At 41.5% G+C, this 23,043-nt stretch overlaps 1 protein-coding gene across 2 annotated transcripts in view; it reads left to right on the forward strand.

Annotated features, from left to right (window-relative positions):
* The first annotated feature begins 9,048 nt into the window (after window positions 1-9,048).
* LOC126385380 (serine/threonine-protein kinase PAK 3) overlaps window positions 9,049-23,043 on the forward strand; it is a 42,917-nt gene continuing 28,922 nt past the window's right edge. For both annotated transcript variants that reach the window (XM_050036961.1, XM_050036972.1), the window contains exon 1: window positions 9,049-9,244. The gene's annotated coding sequence lies outside the window, so the exon portion shown is untranslated. The remainder of the gene's footprint in view (window positions 9,245-23,043) is intronic.

The raw sequence follows: 23,043 nt of genomic DNA on the forward strand, positions 1-23,043 counted from the left end.
TGGTGGAGTGACTGTGTATTTTAAGCACAACATTTGTAATGTGGATGAAATCTAAAATCCTTCAATTTAGGTTTTTGTTTATGTTGATTTAAATGTGCTTGATTGTGTGAATGTTCCTGCTATAATCACTGCATATAGCCACTTTTAAAAAACAGTGTAACTTACACACTTCAAAATATAGACCTGCTCCTAGTAAACCTCAGTTTGAAAGAGTCAAAGAAGCTTCGAGTGTCTTCCATTCTTGAATTTAAGAGCTAGAAGTACCTGCGGCTCGGGTGTATGACACCACCAGAAAACAAAATGTCAGCATTGACTGAAAGTAAATTGCACAGCTGTTATCACAAGATATATTTTCAGGCACAGGTGAGAGGTGAGAGATTTTATTGATCACCATAGCAGAAAGCAAAGTTTAGTTCAGTGGGATTCGCCCACACACTTCATCTCCTCTCATATATCATCATTTCCTGCGAGGCTTGCATGTCTCTCTGAAGCTTCCCTCTACCTCTGCTCCCAAGGCACAGTGAGCTCTGCCATAATATGATAATCTAAACCATAATTTGATATGGTTTATACAGTAGTGATTGACGAGTGCTGTGATTATTTGATTCCAGACCAAAGAACCTATCAGCTCGAATTTCTGCCTTCCATTTTGTGGAATGATACATTCTTCTTGGACGGGTGAGGAAGGATCATAAGGAAATACTACACACACACATACAAATAGTGATGAAAGTTTGCATTCATATTGCAAACAAAAATTATACGAGGTTTCTGTTGATGGAATTTACGGCTGGCCTTGCTGAGTTGGTAAATCAAAGTTGTCTCTGAAGTGAAATAGATCGAACTGGACTGCAAAAATTAACTGCCATAAAATGACTGAACACTGCAGCAATGCATGATATTTCCTTTTCCCCTGAAGGCAGTGGTGGCTGAGCCTCAGGAGGTGTAGTGACTTGTCCACGAATCGGAAGGCTGGTGGTTCGATCCCTGGCTCCTGCAGTCTACATGTCGAGATGTCTTAGGGCAATGTACTGAGCCCCAAATTGCTCCTGAAGGCTCCGCAGTTGGTGTGCAAATATACGTATGACTGGGCATTAGATCAGATCCTGATGAGCAGACTGGCACCATGCATTGCAGCCTCTGCCACCAGTGTATGAATGTGTGTGAATGGGTGAATGTGGCATGTAGTGTAAAGTGCTCGAAAGACTAGTGAGGCGCTATGTAAAAGGAATGGTTGAACCAATAAGAGGCGCACAAATCTTTGCACTGATTAAACTAGTGTACATAAGTTACAACATGGATAGAAACAAGACTGAGAGTCTACAGCCATGTTAGCAGCTCTGTAGGGGTTGTAAGACCACTCCATACTACTTGTGTTTGCAAGGGTCCACTTTTGTCTATGTGAGATAGATGTCGTCATCTGCCCATTTCCACAAGGGTCCACACAGACTCCTATGTGGATATCCATGTGCAGGCCAAAATTTGTGACCATATGGACTGTAGGCATAGCAAACGTGCAGGCTGTAAGCTCTTGTTACCCACAGTCCAATTGCTGGACTAATTCTTGTTAGGCGGTCACACATGAGATTTTATTTTTTTGCATTTTTCTTGTTGTTCAGCCAAAGTGAACAAACAAAAAAGAACATCTTGCTGTCACAAAGCTGCCATTTGCTTTACTAATGTGAATGCATCTTCTTGTTTTTGGCTTATTGCAAACAACGCTGTGGTGCACTACTGTCACCACCTGCAGTGGAGTATGGATGGGGAAATGCGCACGCAGGGAACACAAGACCGTGGGGGACCCTCAGTTGTAGTATAAACAGAACTGTGTGTGTGTTTGCACAACCACTAAAAGTCCAAAGCTGTCTGTGGACATGCAATGTGTACAATATTTTCAAACCCTTAGCCAGAGTGCTGTTTTAAGCTAAACAATAGCGTCCCCAGAAATTTTTCATAGGGCTGGCCAGCTTGGGCCACCGAAAATCTTGGGGTGGGACACCAAGACCAAAAGCCCTAACTGAGTTTTAGATACTCTTTTATGCTGTTCTTTTATATAGGTTAGTTGGAAACTGTCCATGTCAATATGTAGGGTTCAGGAATCACATACTGATGTATTTTGGTTTCTTATTTTACAGTTAGTATTACTTATTATCTAATGTGTGTAGACAATACCAGTACAGTTAACATGTGACTTCCACAACAATTTTATTGTGTTTTCTGTACATGTGTTTGGTGATTCATTGTTCTTCAAATAGGCTATATTGTGCTTTTCCTTGAAAAGACAAATATTCATTATTTACTAGGAGCAAGCCCTCTCAGGTTTAAGGGAGACTCGTGAGTGCACCACAGCCCCTTAAGACAGTAATGTTGGCCTCCAATTATTTTTGCTGAGGAGGAGAGCAGCAATTGTACCAGGGGGCCGTGGTCCCCCCTCGGGAACGCCACTCAAGCTAAATGCATATGGTGCATTTGTTTTGTACTCGAAGGTCGGAAATTCCCAGTTCCCAGTCGGAAGTTTAAACTCGAACGCACCCTGAGATCAGATTTCCAACTTGGAAACTCGGAGCAACCGCATCAACCCCGACTTACGAATTCAAGATGGCTGCCGGTCACATACATAGTGAGTAAACACTCTGCTAAAGTACTGTTTATAGCAATTTTATCTTATTTGTTTTACATTAGGTCAGCCTCATCAGCGGCATTCATCAGTTGGAGTGCATGATGGTTTTGAAGCCGTCTATACTCCGAAAGTGCAAGGGCAACAAAGGCTTTCTTGTTTTTTTCCGACTTGTCCACCGTTGTCAACTAGAATGCAAAAACTGTTGTCAACTCAAAGGTGACATCATCACTTACGACTTACGACCTCCAAGTACAAAACGCACCATTCCATTAGTATCCTTACTTGCTCACAATGACGATGGTAACATGCTGATGTTAGTAGGTAACCTGTTAGTAGGTTACCATGTTCACAGTCCTAGTTATTATGTTAAAATACTAACATTCAGTGATTAGCACTAAACACAAAGTAGAGCTCAGGCTGATGAGGATGTTTATAGTTTTGGATTATTAGGCAAATGGGGGACATGAATATGTGTACCATCTTTGTAGACGTTAATCACATAGCTACATTTCACTAAAAACATTAATCATCCAGAAACCATGAATATCAGTGTTACAGAATAAACTACATGTTGTTCCAATCTATCCACTTTATGTGGAGGTATATTACTGGATACGTTTGAGCATTGAGCTGCTGCTGGTGCAAGTGAAAAAGTCAAGGATTTAGAGGGGATTTTTTTCAGTGGACACATTGAATATATGTGCCAAACTTCGTAGTAATTCATCAAATAGTTGATGAAAAGTTTTACTAAGAAACAATAATATCAATCTTATAGTGGTGCTAGAGGAAAGTTCAGGGTGTAACCAAAGTCAGTAGGATTTATCCCCAGGGGATCATGAATGTTTGCACAAGATTTATTGGGAACCTATTGAACAGTTGTGATATTTCAGTTTGAAAATCATCTCCAGACTTGACCTGACTAGATTAGTATTTTGCCTACATTGTCTTAACATAATCCTCATGTTACAATAGATGCACTACACACTCGTTTGTTATTTTCTGCATAAAACCTGGATGCTACATCACTGTACAACAAAGAAACATTTCAGTGTTGAATGAATTATGGTTGCAGTGAAACAGGTGACAGTAAACGCAGATGCTTATATCAAGATTACAACACTTTTTTAGGAGCCTACCTGATTACATTACTGATTAGCTTATCAGTCAAGATATATGTGGGTTATACATATGTAGGTTATATAGATTTAATTTTGAAAGCAATTTCCCTGACTCTGCCCACAGCACTAGTAAATTCAGACGGGGCTTATTACAAAATGTCACCACAGAGATGTGCTCTGCCTGTGAGGATATTTATAGGATTCATTATATAAACCTGATCACTGACAGCAGCCTATGGATACTAGTAAATCATGCTCCTCCTCACTGCAGCTGCAGGTTGTTCCGTCAGCTCCCGATCTGAGCTTTCACCACCGAGCTTTAGGAAATGATCTGCCTTGAGTATTACTCGGCTAAGTTTATGAGTAAATGTCCCAAATTTTGCAGAATGTGGAATGGAGAAAATGTTGTATCAGTCAATATGCAGCTGCTGGAAATGATTGAGAAGAAAGACCAGATAAAAGCAGAAGGGGACCCTGTGTGAATGAGATTTTTTGTGCTGCTCTTTCTAATGACTGACTTATAATGAGGGAGCAGGTATGGGTTCAGAACTTCTAAAGGACACAGCAACAACACACATGGCTGTTAAAGGACACACACTATAGTGGAAAGTCTTTGACCTTTCTAATCATTGTTGCCATCCCAGTTTGTTCCTTTCATGTACAAAACACCTGCTCTTCTCCTGGAGCGGACTAAGCAGATTAATCCATTCATTTCACCTGTTAAATCCACTTGAATCTACAAAATGAAGGCAAGATAAAAGGTTAGAGAGGGACTTAGGCGTCATTTGGAGCCCACGTGCAGTCACATTAGATAGTACGAGGATGAATGAGGAACTGGTTGGTTCTTGTCATTATATCTTTTATGTTTTTATTGTGTTGTTGTTTGGCTGTAACTTTTTTGTATGCTGCTGTCTTGGCCAGTTAACCCCTGTAAAATAGATTGTTGATCTCAGCGGGACTTACCTGCTTAAATATGGGTTAAATAAATAAACAAATAAAGAAATAGAAGTAGTCGTGTGTATGTAGGGCTAGGTTTTCGTACTTATCTCAACTCAAATTTATTTATAAAGCACATTTAAAAACGACTCGCGTACACCAAAGTGTTGTATAGAGGTAATAAAATGCATCAGGGAAAACCACATCAGGTGGACTTAAACGCTAATGAATAAAAGTAAGCTTTGAGCCTGGACTTGAAAGAGTCAATGGTGGGGTGGATCTGATGTTAGGGGGATGCCGTTCTACAGTTTGGGGGCAGACACAGCAAAGATACGATCACACCTGAGCGAAAGTCTGGAGCGTGGGACAGCCAGGAGCCCCAGGTCAGCTGACGTGAGGGACCTGGATGTGGAATAGGGGGTTAGAAGGTGTGCGATGTAGGACGGGGTCAGACCATTAAGGGCTTTGTACACAAACAGGAGAACCTTTAAGTCAATTCGGTACTTGATAACTTTTAAGCATCGACCGAAATAACCTATTATCAAGTAGTATGGAGCTTCTCCAGTCAAACGATATTTGCATGTAATCCTTTTGTTTTTTTTCTACAGAAAAAAAAGACTATTTGAATGGTTTTGCTTGCAGACAGTCACAATATATGTGATTAGTTCCCTATCACAACTACCTTACAGTCTGTGATGTGGTCATAGACTGTACAAAATAGGAGGTGTGGTGAAGTCAAGCATGGTTTATTTGATAGGATTGACAGTTCAGCATGCCAAGACGCTACCAAAGCATTTGAAAGTATGGCTATACCACACACCTCTGGCGTCTGATGAAATAAATGCATTAATTGCAGATATATATTTATCAAATTTAACACTTTAAAAATATATTTCTGTAAAAGCATTTGGATGAAGAGGAGTGGTGACGTTTTACTCAACTAAATGCTTCCATTCACATGATGGGTATTGTAAAGTAGAAAAAGGTGCCAAATGAAGTACTCTATTGGTATTACTTTAAAGGTACTGGTATTGCGACTGGTATTGTAATTTTTTTGACCGATACCCAGCCCTATGTGTGTGTGTGTGTGTGTGTGTGTGTGTTAGTTCTTTGTTGCGTGGTGGGTCCAGATTCTGGCTAGGGCCCCATAAATCTTCGGGCCGACCCTGTTAATTGGCTGACGGAGGCTGCACACAGCAACAGATGGGTAGTTTAGTAGCCTGATATAACTCATTATTTACTACATCACTGGTTCCCAACTGGTGGGTCGCGGTCCAAAGGTGGGTCGTGGTTCCATTCTGAATGGACTGCAAGTGACTTCTTGACTTTTTAAAAAAACGAACTTTAAGTGTGGTTAATTTCCAGCACAGATTATTTTATTTTGAATTGCTGTGTCCTGCTATAGAATGAGTGAATAATGGACAGCTACTTGGCAGAGACAGCAAACTAGCTGGATGACATGGCCAAACACAAGTATGACATTGAATATCTTAAATTGCGTGGCTCTTGAACCAATGACTAAGGGCAAATCTGGACCCTGTGGCTCGACCAGTTGGGAACCACTGTACTACATGTTACATACAATTCACAGACTTATACATGTGGTTAATGGTGACACTAAAACAGTCATTTGTTGGAGAGTGTCCATGTGTTGGACCTGCGATGGACACCTGACCTCTCTAGGGTATTTCCCCTTCATCAGCCCAGTGTCTGCTGTGGTAGCCCCACTGTGACGCTGGCTATTCATAATTACAGTCACATGTATGGAAACTTAATGAATTAGTGGTTGCTGCTGTCTTAAACTTATGGCAGGATTATTGGAAAATAAAGCAAAAAAATAGATCTGAATATAGTATAGATGTCATAAAATGATAACAGCAAACAGCCCAATAATATCCAAATATTGTTTTCTGTCATTTGTGTTATCCTTTGTCTTTTGTATTGTTGTGTTGTCTCAGATCAAGAATTATTTTGTCACTGTTCTGTATTAACTGTGCCTCACTGCCTCCGTGTAAGTGTACAGTGATCCTGAGTGTCAGAGCAAAACCTTTCCTCTGCTTTAAAATGTTTGCGTGGCACTGCTGAACTGACTCTACATTTGCATTTCTCTTTCGTGTCTGTGTTGGCAGGATTTAATCAGGTCTCACTATTGCAACACTCGTGTGCCTGTAAAGCTGGAGAAAAACTTATATTGTCAGAGAAGATGTGCATTGGATTAGCCCTGATTTTTAATATATCTTTAATCCCTGAGACTGCAGGAAGTCTCATGATTGTTACTCCCCAAAAAAACATAGTGTTTTCTATAATCCAAATTATTCCAAAGCTCCATCTTATTCCAAGACTTCTCAGAAAATATATTTGCAATTTATTTCTAAAAAACACAAAGACCATCTTCTGATGTGATTAAAGGACTGTGAGGGATGCTGTCTTCTCGCTATCATCAGGTTCTCCATTTGAGTGAACACTGTCACAGAACAGCCATATTACTCTCCGACAAGGAATCGACATTACAGGGGTTGTCAGGACAACCAGCCATGATTCACAGAGCCTCAGATAGGCCTCCACCTTGGGCTTGAAGCACTAGCCATGAGACTGAGCAGATGCTGTGCCAGTCAGCCAATCACAGGTGAGATAGAGGAAAAAGATGACATCATAGGCAAATTAGGGCAAATGCAGTGAGCATTTTGGTTGTCGTCTCCGCCTGCTTATAAAAGCCAAAGTCTCTTTTATAGTCCGAAAAAGGAAATCTGTGTGGCAGAAAAATGTCATCATTCAGTAAAATATATTTTTTGTTGTTTTAACATTTTGGTATAGTTTGCAAATGTGGAAACTGGCCCCATAGATTTTAGGGGTGGGATATAATATTACTGCGATTTTAGACATTTTGTATGTATAAGTTCATAGGGAAACTAAATATGATTTTCCTCAGAATTTGAGGCCTGTTATGATGTCATAAAATAGTCATTTCTCTGTTTGTGTTTTGTGAAATCATAAACACGTGAAGAAATAAATAATTGGTACTGGGAGGAGTTTCTTAATTAAATATTTTTAAAAAAGGAAACTGCACATCTATTTTAATTTATTTTGAGGACTAATTAAATTCTAAATAAAAAATCCTCCTTCCTACACAAAATGAAAGCATACTATGTCATTTCTTGCTGATAAATATGAAACTTTGTGTGTTGTTTGCGATACATTTTAGAAATATTCTGTGCTCCTTCGTTTGTAGTAAATTATCATATTTTATTATATTTCTTTACTTTGTATTCTTCCATGTGGTCCATACATCGTGAAATTACTGTAAAACTTCAGTTAAACGCCCAGTCCTTTTTACTAGCCCGGTGTAGCTACACATTTTGACAAATGAAGGCCTGTCTCAATTAGAACCCTGGTCTCGTTGCCAAGCATTTGTTTTATAGAAGATCTTTGGATATACGTAAACAATTTGATTGTATTTCCTATCTTTGCTGATTAACAGTTTTGTGTGAAAGGAATTAAAGGCCTGTCCTGTATAGACGCCTGTGCCAAATATAGGCCTGTTGATTTCAGTGATTCAAGCAAATAATAGCCCGGGCTATTATTTGAAGTTTTACGGTAACTCATAGGAGCACCAGTGCATCATACAGTCTCTTAAAGGCTTTGTAAGTTTAATTTTTGCATGTAAAAACACCTTTGCAAAGCGTGCTCTTGTAAAATATTCAGTTGTGTTAAGTTTTACCGGCCTACCTGTTGTATTATCAATCAATGAAACTTTATTTATTTAGTACTTTTCATACAAACAGAATGCAACACAAAGTGCCCCTCATCACAGACACACACACATAAATTCAGAGACTGTAATGGTAAGGACTTAACAGTAACAGACTATTATGACAGCACTCATAAAAAACGGGAACTGAGGAAACGCTATCATATGTGGGGAAAAACCAGAGGCAGGATAAAAACTCTAAGTAATAAGTAATAGATAATTTAAAATAAATAAATAAGTAACAAAATAGAAGAATATGGCAGTTAAAAAAAAGAATAAAATAAATAAATACACAATAATTATAAATACCAAATAAAAAAATGTAAATAAATAAATATTAATAAAATAAAATAAGCTCAATTCTAAGCCAGGCTAAAAATGTAGGTCTTGAGTTTGCTTTGAAAAATATCAACACAAAAATATTAAGAGTTTAGCCCTACAAAGAGCAGCTCATGAGTTGGACATACCCTCCCTCCCACCTGGCCTCCTCACTCTGCAGGTTTCTTCTGTTAACCATAAAACCAACCGCGTCTGCCCGTTGGCTGCCTCCTCCCCCTGAGCCGCTTCCCGCATTAATATTCAGCCTCTCAGCCAATCAGCGGAGCAGGGTGGATGACATCATGGGCTAGGGAACAGTGAGCAGCCAGTGAAGCATCCAGCCTGCCGAACAAGCTTGCTTTTAGGGTCAGGAACTGGTCTGACAAGAGAATGGCAATCCTGCCTTTAAACTGTCATTAGGACTGTACGGCTGACGATGAATCCAGCAGAGCTGCGGGCCCAAAGGCGAAACACTCAGCAAGAGAATGTGAAGACATATTTCAGGTAATTCCCTCTCTGTGTATGGCAATAGGGGATGTGGAGGGGGGGAGGCAGAGGAGGGAGGAGAGGAGAGAGGAGAGGAGGAGGGGGAGGCTGTGTATATAGGGGTGCTTTGTAGCCTTTTTTTGCCTCCTTCTTCCACTCTGCATTCTGCTCTGCTAAGAAGGCAGCTGTTTCATCAGCAGTGTGTCCGTGAGGGGCGAGATGGAAATGGATGCCTGCATCAGATGGGCTGGAGATGCATTTGTATGATCATATACCCCCCCTCTGCATCACATCATCTCAGTATGCACTCCCTTGTGCCTCGCAAATAGCATCTTTATTGATGGGGAGGTGTTAGAATCAATGGTGGCGTTTGTGCGGGGCCTTGTGAGTGTGAGTGTGTGTGTGTCAGTCCTAGAGAAATGCAGCAGCTGCAGTGGCAACACTGGAACATAAAAGAAGCAATGCTATTTTGGGTCTGTAGACCCGAGGCTGACGGATGGATCAGAGCAGTATATGCTGGGGATGGTGGGGTGGGGGGGGGTTGGAAAGGGGGTGATGGATGGTTAATATGCTGATGGATGCTCTTTTGTTATCTCTGCACTGCCTCACTTATGGCCTTTCTAGGGAGGGCTTCATTAGGAAAGATCTTTTGTTTCCATTTATGTCTTTTAATGATCACACACACACAGAAAGCAGAGACGTGCCTCTGTCTCCAGGCTTCAACATGGATGTGTGTAGCAGTTTCATGGCGGCTGTATAGTGACAGGGAGATATACAACATCTGGTCACCTGACTTCATTGGGGAGCGGAGTGGGGGTGGGGGCCGGTCCTGTGAAAGCTGAGCTATTCTGCTTCGGATTCTTCCACAGCCATCAATGCTGGTGGTGGAGGAGGATGGAAGGAATGACTACAGTAGTGAATGTGTGTCTCCCCATCACCTCTGCTCATTGAGATGGTGGTGGAGAGGGATGGAGAGATTCATCTCCCAGGGAGCGCAGTCATCCTCTGGTTGGTGAGAAGCAGGGCCTGATGGGGGACCTGTTGTCTGGCTGTCGCGTGAAAGAGGGATGTGAGGGAGTCATGTCAGTGATCGAGGGAGGGTGAGATGGTATTAGAGGGGAATTGGGGGATGGGATGCCGAAGGTGCTACTCCCTTTGAACACTGGCCTGTTGTATCGATATGATACATGCTCTTTCATTCATCACTAAGCTGTCTGTCCAGACACCATGAGTGCACTTCATCCTTCTCTTACTGTGTTCACCCAAGGGTTTATATTGTGTCCACTAGGGGTGCAAGAAAATATGAATACACTTGAGTATCACAATATTATGTTTTGTGATACCCTTAAAATGTTTACATGCAAAGATTCTTGGCAGTGGTTAGTTTTGTGCTGTGTTTAAACCCTCGTCCTCGAGATAGCAATGTTGTAATCTATCGTCAGCCATCTTCCACTCCAACGTAACAACATATCGCTAGCATAAACACGAAGAGCACAGACCTATGAAACTAGAGATGCTACAATACCATTTTTTCCTTCCAGGTACTGATACCTGAACTTGCTTGTCGGACGATACCAAGTACCGAGCCAATACTATTGCGTTTAAACTAATGATATAACAACTGTAAAATACTAACCCTGTATGGATGGGCAATGATTGATATCGTTGTTGTATGGCATGGATCAGGTTAAAACCTTTGTAAAACACATACACATATATTGGATAAATTCCTGACGTTCTCCATACGGCTAATGCTACACCATTTCCCGGAAAACAGTTCTTCTTCGGGGCTCTTGCCAGTGGCTGCAAATTTCAATTTGCTGTGTAGGCTACTGTTTTACTGTGGTGAAGAAGAATTGGTTTCCTGGAAACCTGCAGTTTTATCTTTAAAGTGTACTGGTCGATACCTGATCCAGCATTTGAGGCAGTATAGGAGACATGTCAGATACTGATATCGTTGTCGGAATAACTCTGTTTGAAACAGGCAGAGTCGAAAGGGTGCATTGCTAGCTCCAAAAATTTGATGTTTTAAAAATCGCAATGTATCACCTTGAAGATTCTCAGCTATCCAGGTCATGGTAATCTTAAGTGCTATATCGTAGGCAACTGGACTTGCTTGAGTTCCTTGAAGATGTTTCACCTCTCATCCAAGAGGCTTCTTCAGTTCGGCTATCTTCAGTTCTTGTATCGCAGTATTTCGCAAGATATTGAATTGTAACCTCTGTATTGTGATAGCGCACATATCACTAGATTCTTGCCAACACACAGCCCAATGTCCACTGTTATCTTTTTGGATAGTGTCCCTAACAACCACCACCACCATGGCCCCCCCTCCTTTGTCCTTTTTCAGCTCAGTACCCTAACTTTAAGATCCAAACTGTGAATTCTGTCAGTGCATGTAATAGTTTGTGCCAGTAGAGCACATTATACAGCACTGGTCTTGGCAGACAGGACACCAGGCCTACAGTGGTAATCTAATGCAGAAGGCAGAGAGACAAGCAGATCATCAGATCAGCGCATCGAGATGCTGCGATATACCATTAGAGTGTTTGGTATTTATACATCCTGCTGTTCTACTGAGACGTGAAACTGTTGCCGGGTAATTGGCCGCCGCTCTGGGTCTTGTGCTATGAAACAAGCGTTATATATTCATGACACCTTCATCTACACAGGTCTGTTACAGACAAATGGACAGTTAATAGCTGTGTGCGTTGTATGTCTACATGTTCGCCATCACTTTGAAGTGTCCATAAAGGCCTTTGTCTGTGTGTAGGTAACAGGCACCTCATGAAAATTTCATAATTGCGAAGAAAGCTCACAAAAACAGGCCAGTCAAAAGGTGGTGTCAGGTCTGATATACCCTGCATGTGTGTAAAGTAAAACTGCACCCTAAAGCATATGGTTTATAGTGTAAACATGAGTTGTGCAGGCAAAATTGGAGCTTATTTTGGCTTTGCTTTTTACACAACTGACCCTTGTGATCATTTTGCATAACCAAAAACTTTACAAACATTATTTTTTATTAAACATTTAATTTCTGTGAACAGTGTCTGCAGCGTTAGATAGAATTACCTTTAAAGACTGAAGGACTCCTTATATACTTATAGATGTTTCATTTTCCTTTGTTTTACATCCGTCCAGACCTGCATGACCAAAATGAAATGGTTAATCTGCCACCACATACATATCTATAAGTATAGACTGTTCTGCGTCTTTATTTGACATGATCAGACAACAAATGATACAGTCAGAACTTTAATTAACTTTATATAAACATTTCTTTTCCTCAGTATATCTGCCTGTATGTCTCCATGGCATTAGTGTGCAGTTCTGGGCTTCCCCTTGTTTTCCATTGGCCAGTGTAACCCAACACACACAGCTTCTCTTACCTCACCTCAGCTAACAAAAGCAGTAGACACAGGACCTCATCTTGGCTCGTAGCCTGCTAACTGGGCTGCCTGAAATATGATAGTAGGACACACAGTACATACAAGTAGGCCTCCATCTGTTGAGGACTTAGTCTGGATGAGTTATGCCGCCATTGTCCGGCGCGGTTATCGTTTAGGACTCTTGTCGACAGTTGATAAATGTGTAGTGGCCTCATGCGGGGTGTTTGTGTGTGTGTTTAAGGGCACGGTTGTCCAAAGCGGAGCAGTAGTCTTGTGGTAGGTGTGTCAGAGCTACAGTCTGTGTGTTGTGGATTAGCATGTAGGATTGGAAGCCATCTGGCCATTTTGTCTCAGAAAGGGGAGGGGGAGTAAGTGAGAGAGATGGATGGAGAGAGACAGGGAGAGAGGAGAGACAGAGGAAACACTCACACACTGACACATTGACACAGCTCCCTCCGTAATCTCCCTACGTGATGTCTGTTGCTACTTAGAATAGGGTTGTGTGTGTGTGTGTGTGTGTGTGTTTATGTGTCCCCCAGTGCACTTTGTGACAGAGATAGTCCTTCTGTGACTTCTACTGTTTCTGATGTATCAAACGCAAATTGCAAAATGTGCCTTCAAGGTAGTCAGAGAAACGTCTTGGGATTCCAGAAAGTAAGAGGTGTTGAAGCCTTTACAGTAAGATGATGCAATGGGTGAAGACGTTCCAGATGGATAGAGACTGCAGAGAAGAAAGGGATGAAATGTTGCAGAGGAGGAAACAGGTTCAGGGGGTTTAAGAGATTAACAAGTTTCGCTGGGTCAAGAGTTTGCGGAGAGTGGCAGAGGGGCGTCTGAACTTGAGCTTGTTTGAAGATGAACAGGCTGCAGAATATAAGAGGTTGGAAGCCGTCGAGTGAGGAGAGTTTTCAGAGAATGAAAATAGAGACCTAAAACTTGCTTCAAAAGGTGACGGTTTCTTCTGTTCCACTTTAAGAAGAATCTCTCTGATCGTTATAAACGCACATTTTTGGGTCTCATTCTGTTTTGTATGCACTGTATCTCCTGAGATGAGACCTTCACATATACTTAACTATAATATCTATATAAAACAGCCTTTAATATCAACTGGAGTTTAAAGGCAGCAAGCCTTGTGTTTGATTAGGATTCATCAATGACATTAAGGCACAGTTTTGGTGCAAAGTTGTAGTCATGACCACATGATCCAAGCTTTGTAACTCTAGGAAGGGAAGGAATTACTCATCCGTCACAAACAAATAACACCTTTGAACCACACATCAGAGCGGTGCTGTCACATGTTTCTTTGTCTCCACACAAACTTACAAGGAATTCAGTTTCTTTTCTCAGCTGCATGGAGGTGCAACTGCTGTGTGTGGCGGCACGCTGCTTCTCAGCTCAGTCACTTGTTGACATAAATATTAGTCCCACGGTAGTGTTTGTCTATGCAAAATCATAATGCAGCTATATGCGTTTGGCAGAGGAGACATGATCAAAATGAAGTGCATGTCTAGCTGTAGTATTGACACAGCTGCTAGACTATGTGAAGTGTAGTTATAGAGCAGGCTGTCTATAGAGACACACTGGAGACACACATGTTTCCCATACATCAAGGATGGTATACTTCACTTAATATCAGAACAATAACTGGCTGGAAAAAGTAGCCTGCTGTAGAGAGTGATAGCATGTATATCTCTGTCTCCTCTTCATATGGTCCTTTACAATGAGTGCGCTTTAACCCTTCCAACTTGATGCAGAGCAGGTGCACCAGCTGGCATTGCAGGAGGTAATCCAGTCCCCTCTCTGAGTCCAGCTGGCGCTCAAACATGCCCACCCATGCCACACTAATGCATAAAAACCCCACTTTGGTAACTTAAAGTGGCCAGTACATAACCATAACCAGTGGCCTTACCTGTGCTTGGTGCTTACATCTTTGTAAGGCACACACCCAAAGGGGAACTACGCCCATTTTCAAGATTCATACATGGTATTCCTATAGTCTAAGACAGTCCAAAAATATTAGTAAACATGAACAGCTCTCCCAAATCCAAGAGCTACAGTGCTAAAACTCAAATTTGTGGTGTTGTCAAGTATAAAGTCTGCAGCTGCTTCATAGACAATGAATGGTAAAAGATGACATTGAGAGCACCCAGGGGAATGTTCTGGGTTTATGGGTACATTTTCTGTTGCAGCACTGCAAACACTACAACAGATTAAAGCACATTAAAGTGTAATAAAGAAATAACATTCTGTGGGTCCACAGAATCAGTAGCTCCAGACCTAATACTTGATGACATCACAAGTTTGAGACTCTGGTTTCTGGCTTTAAGGGAGAGTAGCTCATGTTGACATGTATTGCTTGAACTTTCCAAGGCCCCAGAAATAACATATTGGAATTCTTGATTTAGGTGTCATTTCCCTTTAAAGGCTCTGCTTACAACATTTAGAGCATTAATAAATCAGCACACCATCACTTGCTATGCAACATGGCTAGCTAATAGCCACTGCTCTGCATTGGGCTGTCATTGTGGCAGAAGCGTAGCACCCACCTTCTAGTCCCCCCCTCATTAACACTGTTAGCTCTGTCAGCACTGTTCCTGTTGTTAGCACTGTTCACCCTGTTAGCACTAGGGGGCCTTCTGGATCAATATATTGATTCAGTGATCAATGATCCTATATCATCGATGTAAAGTGAAGACATCCATCCATATTATGTGTTGTTTTTATCTTTTATGGCCAAAAGCAAAAAAGAAAGGGGTGTTAGCTTCTTCTGTAACAGACTGTGCTGACTGGACATTGTTTTGTCTCATATCGATCACAAGCCCCTGAATCACATCGAATCAAAATCATATTGTGGCAGTCTTTGCAAATATTGTATTGTTGTCCAGAGAGTCAATATAATATCATATTGTGATGAAACTGGTGATTTACACCCCTAGTTAGCACCGTTAGCTGCTAGCCACCAGCTCAACCAGCTCCACGTTTAGAACCATGTGCAGACAACCTGAATCAGATTCTGAATAAGATATGCTTTGAATGTCACACACAGCTCCTTTAATGTAACTCAAGTGACCTCTTTTCGAATGAGAGTTCAAACTACATTCATGATTTAAGAGTTACAGTAAAGGAGCAAAGCAGCCTGGGAGCTGTAGTAGGTTTCTTAGTTTTTGATAACATGAAACCAGACCTAGTAGGCCTGTCTCAGTTGCTGACATGTCCTTATGCAATGTTTTTAAGTTCAAGGTGAGATATGGAATTTAAATTCTACAGTATGTCGGTATATATTGGCTAAGAATGTGCCAATGGGAAGGACAGCAAAACCGTTGGAGTCTCCTGCTTGTCATTTATAACTTGTTACTCACAGTGTAATTATGCATTCATGGGTTGCAGCCACTAACATGGTGCATAACCATGAGGGTTACTTGGGATGTCAAAATTCGATGAAGTATTCAAGGTTTTGGGCGTCTCTGTGGCCTAGTGGTCCAAGATACATGATTTATAATTGCAGTGTCTTCTGTTTGATTCTCCCATTGTTTCCTGTAAGACTCCAACTTTCAATTAAAAGAAAAATGCCATTAACAGGTAGCCTTGTTGAAGCTGTTGAGTTGGTGAAATAGACCATCGGACCAAGCCTATCACAAACTTCTGCATCCATCTTGTGTCTTTATTGTGGACCTGAATGCATGCCAACTCATAAGTGAATACAAGGTTAAGAGTAGCTCAGTAATGCAAAAATACTTCATATTTCTAGACAGACTATCAAATGTGATTGAAAATGCGTCATTCTGTCAAGTGAGGTATTGTTCATTCTGTTGGGGAGAATAAAAAAAGCTATCATAGCGTACTAGTGTGATAAATTGGCTCTGTCAGGCAGGAAGTGCCTATCAGAATAAACTGTTATAGGACTGTGCTTTGAGTAAAGTTAGGCCTTTCTGTCGGGAAGGAATAATCTCCAAAAAACAGACGACCAGTAGTCAGAATAAGATGGCTAATTTTTATCAAGTTATTAACAGCTTTTGTCCACTTGACAGCATGAGCTACCATACTCATAAGCACATTTATATGCCCCTGGTAGTCCATTTTCATGACGTCTCCCACCTGACAGAGTAAACTGCCTCACTTTAAAGCACTTTTATTCCACCATCCGCAGAGAGCCACTCAAACTGCCAGAGCACGGTGCCCAGCAGTCTTGTCAGCTGTGACTGTTCAATAGTTTTATTTCATGCTTGTAATTTAATGTTGTTTACTTCTCCTGCCAACATGTTGGTATCAAAAAAGTGTGTGCGCACAGTTAATTAAATCACACCAAAAAAAATGATTATTTTGAGATGTTAATACAAAAATTGTCTGAAAATGTGAACTGTGTGTGTGTCTGTGCATACACGTGCATGTGGAGGTATGAGAGAGCAGCACTGGGGCGGGTGCACCCAAACTAAATATTAAATGACAGTGCAAGCTCTCAAGCCTCCCCAACAGGGTAGTTGAAGGAAGGGATGATGCCTGGTAAAATGAGAATCATGGCGGATTGTAGGCTGTGGTGAATAAATGGGTCTTGAGTGTAGACAAACCTGTTTTTTTTTCTGCTTTGTTTTGAATATGAGTGATGTTACTTCACAGCCTGTGAGCAGAGGGTTAGATAATAGTAAATAGGTCAATCAGAGGGATATTTTGCTGTAGGATCAGTGGATATTTTGAATTTCTGTGAGGTTATGTGCTTTTTCAGTCTCATGTGGTCTTAGTGTTGTTGCTGATTAGCACTAGACAAGATCAAAAGGTACATTGCCGTAATCTAACCTAGATTAAAAAAGGATTGAATCAAAATAATGTGCAATCTCCACTGCTTGAAAACTTATCTCAAACAGCTCAACCTTAGATATGTGATGGATTTAGTTCTGTGGAGTTTCAGACCTCAGTTCATCGTCTTCATATCCACAATAGTAAAATCAAGTTTTGTAACTGCTGTGTGACCCAGTTTCATTGCTGTGCAGTTTTATTGTGACATTTGCATGAAGGTGGAACAGTAATATATTATATATAAGGTGGAAAGAGTCAACAACACTGGGTTATGTAGAGTTTTCCAGGCAACCCATTAATAAAAATGCCACGATCAAATAAAACAAGATCAGACACTGACATCTGGTTGCTGTTTAATGATAGATCACTGGTTACTGATTAGAGATGTTTGTGCACTGTGCTGTGTTGTGTTTGTTGTAATAATCTCAACAGGATTATATACTGACAGTTTTCACATCTCAGAGGGAGGTGATAGGTCAGTGTGAGCGGACATTGCACCCATTAGGTTTGCTTTTGATACTGTGTGATCATGCTCTAGTTAGCTTATTATGAACGGGTATAAGCCTTTTAAACCAACACGATTAGAAGATGTTCATGTTCAACATTTCCATGGCTTTCTCCCAAGGCATGTGTATCAGCTAAAAATAGACGCTGGAAAATAAAGTTTGATTTTTTTTTTTATTATCCCAGAAACACATGATTGCGCTGCTGCGAAAGCATTCGACAAACGATCAGAGAAACAATTTCACACTATGAGAGGTGACAACAACTGAATCAATATTTATGAATATGTAATGGAGCTTTTATCAAGCTCCTGCTCAAGCGTCATTAATATGTGATGGAGTTTATATTTATTGTTACCCTCTGTAGAGACGTTTGCTGCCGCTCGAAATTGTTGCCACAATCAAACTTTCCTCTTGAAATATGAGACGGGAACTTCTGTACTTACAGTGAACTCGACAAGATTTATGCTCAGTTGTCACGCTGAGTATAAACTCACACACACACACTCACACTCACACACACTCACTACTGTCTCACCTGCCACCTGTTGTAAGCAAACTGATGAGATTGCTGTGACTTGTCCCTTTCATGAACCAGACGTTGGCAGCTGTATGCAAAGTAGAGTTTTACAGGAGGGGGACCAGAGACCAGAGAGGTGGAGCCTCTTCAGACAAAGGCTGATATGTCAAACATTTTTATATCACAGTAACCAAGTCTCAGACATCACTTGGATCAGCAGGAGCCAGCTGTATTTTGATGTTTAGGAAATTTAAGGTTCATTGTATGTTGTGTGTGTTGGCCTCACATTGTCACTTATATACTGAGTCTGACTTAATACATGCAAAAACCGGACGAGCATGTTGCAGATTAAACAAACAAGATATAACGTGTTAATTAGTGAGCTTTAGAGGTGCTGGTAGGCAGATTTAGTTACCTTTGGATAGAGCCAGGCTAGCTGTTCCCCCTGTTTCCAGTCTTTGTGCTAAGCAAAGTCAACTGAATGAATATGAATGAACTCTCTGCAAGACAGCAAATAAGCATACTCCCCAAAATGTCAAAGTATTCTTCAAGGCTTAAAGCCCAAACCCTGTCACCAGAAAACAACGTTAAATTTGGGCGATTCTGCAAAAGCCTGGATTATGTTCATCAATTCCAGGCCTGCGACTGGATGTAAACTCTGGTACACACCCATGTGAACATAAGTCCCAGGAGACAAATAATACAAAATATTTAATTACATGAGAACTGAGAGGTTTCATTGCTCCATCACAAAACATTATGTTCTTAGGTCAGTAGACTAGTTCGCATTATGTTCAATTTTATATTTTAAGGTCCAGTATTTTTTATTTAGAGGGATATTTTGGCCAGGAATTGAATATCATATATAATAAACTGTGTTTCCTTGAGTGTATAATCACCTGAAAATAACAACTGTTGTGTTTTTGTTACCTTAGAATGAGCTGTGTATATCTACATAGGGAGCAGGTCCTTGTCGTAGATGTATAAAGCACACTGGATACAGCATCGAAGGCAGGGCCCCGATCATTCCTATGAAATTTGCTCAGTGGTGCATGAAGCCAAAATGGTTCAACTGCCACATATAAAATTACTGGGATAATCGGCACTACTTCCGCACTGCGCGGCCCATAGAGCAGGCACACTAGAGACTTCCAGCAGTTGAGTTGGCTACTTCCGGTTTAGTGCTCCGTTAACGTGAATGGTAATGATTCAATTGTTTGGCTCTTCTAGACTTTCAATTGCTATAGGACCAAATGGATTAAAACCTCAAAGTGAAATGAATCATATCACGGGGTTGTGTCACTCAAAGAAATGAATCTGCTGATTTACAGACGTCTCTTTCGCAATGCAAGTCAATATGAAAAGTCTGTTTGTGCTGTAGGACATCATGTGACTGTGTAATAACACTGTTTGTCCATTACGAAAATTGGCTTCAAAGCCTGGTGGCCTGGTAAACCTCCTCGGGGCCTGGTCCTCGTCCACGGAGTCCACTGTGTTGCACCGCCATGTTTCTAGAGTAGCACAGGACGTACAAACCAGGTATGATAACGATTAATTGATGATTAATTAATTGGTCGTCAAGAATGCAATACTGTATATGCAATATGTTGCCGTGAGTGTTGAAACACTGGCTCAAGATAGGGCCATTCGTGTTTTCATGTTGGCCACTGTAGATATCAGCCCCTCCATGACAAGCCAAACAGCGTGTGAAACTGCGTCATTCATTGTTTTTAGCAGTGTAAATCACCAGGGTTTGTTTGTTTTGGAGAGGAAAAGACCTCTGCAGATAACTCAGCTCCAGGTAAAAACTTATTGAGCATCTGGAGCTCACAATAGCAGGTGCTGGGCTAGCCTCCCATCTGCAACTAGCTGAACAGCACTGGGGAAATACTGATTTGTAACGTGAAACTGCTTTTTTTAGTGTTTTTACTGGTTTTAATCAACTGATCTGTTTATTTTGGAGAGGAAGAAAATCTCTTAAACAATGAACACGGAAGAATTTCTAACTGGGAGTTCACGCTTGGCACACTGGGGAAGGTTTAGCTGGTGGCAATCTGCAATCCCAAAGATGCCACAAAATCATACACACTGCTCTCTTAAACTAAAAATGAATAAATTCAGCTAATATTAGATTCGATGATTTGCTTGAGGATGCTCTGGTGTGTTTGACCACATGAGCGTTTGATCTTGTGACCATAAATTCTGCTCATGTCCCCTTCACAGGGCGTCCTTTTCAACAGAATTGAGCTACAACACCAATCTCCTCCTCCCCCAGCCTTCATCTGAAATTAAAGGGGGGATGGCATCTGCACTGTGACTTTGTGTGTTTTAGCCTGACCTTGAGAGGCCATCCATGTAAGAGAGGAGCGTTTGTGCAGTAGCATGCTGACATCTGTGTGTCATCGGCCTCCAGTGCTTTAATGTCTGGCTGAAGTGTCTGTGTTATATGAAGGTTGTCAAGTGAACCGGCCTTGTGTTTCTCTGCTCTTGCTAACGGGCCAACTTTTCTGACGGTGTTTTTAAAACACTCTACAGTGGCCAGTAAAAGCACTGTACGAACAGCGCCAAGATAGAGGAGATAACAATGGTAAACTGCGGCTCTGGCGTACCCCCCCCCCCTTCCTCCTTATCCTTTGAATGTCCTCTAGCTGTCCATCCTATCCAAGTAATCAGCATCCTTCAAAGAAGCACAGCCAAAGCTAAAGCCAAGTCAAACAGAGAGCGTGTCCTAATCGGGGGCATGAAGAAGAGCCGGGCTTATGGAGCCCTCCCCCCACTGCGGGGCCATTACTGGGCCGCCATGGGCTCAAGATTAGAGCCTCTTCCTGTGTTAGCCATTCAAATTCTGCATTAATGTTTGAAAGAGCAGAGAAAATGCCTGCTCTTCATGGATAGATTAATATTTTATGGAAGAGAAATGTGAAAACATCCCCAGTAATATCTGAGTCGGGCTGGTGTGTCTGTGGTCGCTCTGTGTGTTTTTTTTAGACACTGGTGCATTCATACAGTATATCGCTGTCAAAACGTCACATCTGAGCAAAGCAAGCCGAGCAGAGCGAAGTTCTGGGGGTTGATATCTGAGAAATTATTAGCAGATTGTAGATCAATGTTACAGCTGCATTGATGTCTTAATGATCTGTTTTACTATTGTCTGCTGAAATAGTTGAGTCTCAGACGCAGAGCTGATTTATAATCTTGAGAGACTGGCCTATGTGTGTTTCCGAAATAGGAGCTGCTTGTTTCAGGGACAGTGCACTCACTGACTGCTTGCTCGCCTGTCAGTCTGCACAGTAAATAGGTCAGTGTTTTATGTGAGTAAAGAATCAGTAGTGTCTGGGCCTCCGTGAATCTGCCATCTTTAGCCGTCTGACCGCTCAGCAGAGCCGCTGCAGCAGCCGGCAGCGGGTCAGGTGATTAGCCAAATAGCCACACAGCAGCAAGGACCAGAGTTTGTAACACAGAAAAATTGGTTTCCCTGGGTTTCCTGTTGTTGTCTGCAGCTGGTGGCACAGATTAGAAATGACCACGGTCAGACGCTGAAGAGTTTCTCAGCTACATAATTCATCCACACTGCTCTCCCAACATTTACTGAATTATCATATTTATGAGCATGCGCTTTACCTTTGCTGTTTTATGTAAGTGTATTCTGCATTGCATGCTCCCAAGGAGGATGTGAGTACCAGTGATTCACCCAAACCTCAAAAAAAAAAAAAGCAATGTTATTTTTAAATGGTTCAAAACCTCCTGTCGTCTCGTCATTATTCAATGCCGCAGCCGTCGATTTCTTTCCTGTGTATTTGCTGACCAGATAGTGACCTGATTGATCAGATCCCAGTTGCTGTTGTCAGGTCTTGCTTGTGCCACGTGCACGTGTTAGTGGATCCACTTCTGTGCATGACTCTATAAACGCTGTATGACATACTGTAGCTGGCAATGTGCTCACAAGATTATGTTAATGGATTAACAGGGGCATCAGTCACAGCTGCATTAGTCTGAACACGGCAGAACCACTTGTATGTATCTTTGTGATGAAAACAAGGTGACTATATGTAAAGGATTATGCTGATTAAGTTGAAACAGTAACCCCACGACCCTTTGACTTTAACCTCGAGCTCACTGTGTCATGCGGCACACACATGACACAGTGTCTCGTCTTTGTTATGATAGCCATGTTGTCGGAAACTCCCGGTTGCACCCTGTCAACATAGTGACATTACTTTGTAAACAGCCGAGTTGTACCAGGCTTTGTTGTCAGTGACACGCCCATGCTCCAACCTAAGAGAACCTGTTTGCCGCTGTTGTCTGGACTCTCACCTGGAGCTCACCCAACAGTGTAGAAACTGCCAGCAGAGTCAACCCCCACCACCGGTAAACCCCACAAGGTCCTGGAAATACACCAGGAAAATAATCTTACAGTACAGTAAGATCATAAAGTGTTTCTCTGTAGCTGCCTGGTTATTTAAAAATAGTAGGCGCCTTCCAGCTAAGATGAATCAATATGAAACTTTTATTAGTAACCAATCTTTCAAGACTGAGTCACCTTTCTGTGAAGCTGTCTTCAGAAGGGGGTAGTTCACTGTGGATGCCACTAGGGGCGGGAATCTCAGGCACCTC

The sequence above is a fragment of the Epinephelus moara genome, chromosome 3 (genome assembly GCF_006386435.1).
Source record: "Epinephelus moara isolate mb chromosome 3, YSFRI_EMoa_1.0, whole genome shotgun sequence".
Classification (NCBI taxonomy): Eukaryota; Metazoa; Chordata; class Actinopteri; order Perciformes; family Serranidae; genus Epinephelus; species Epinephelus moara.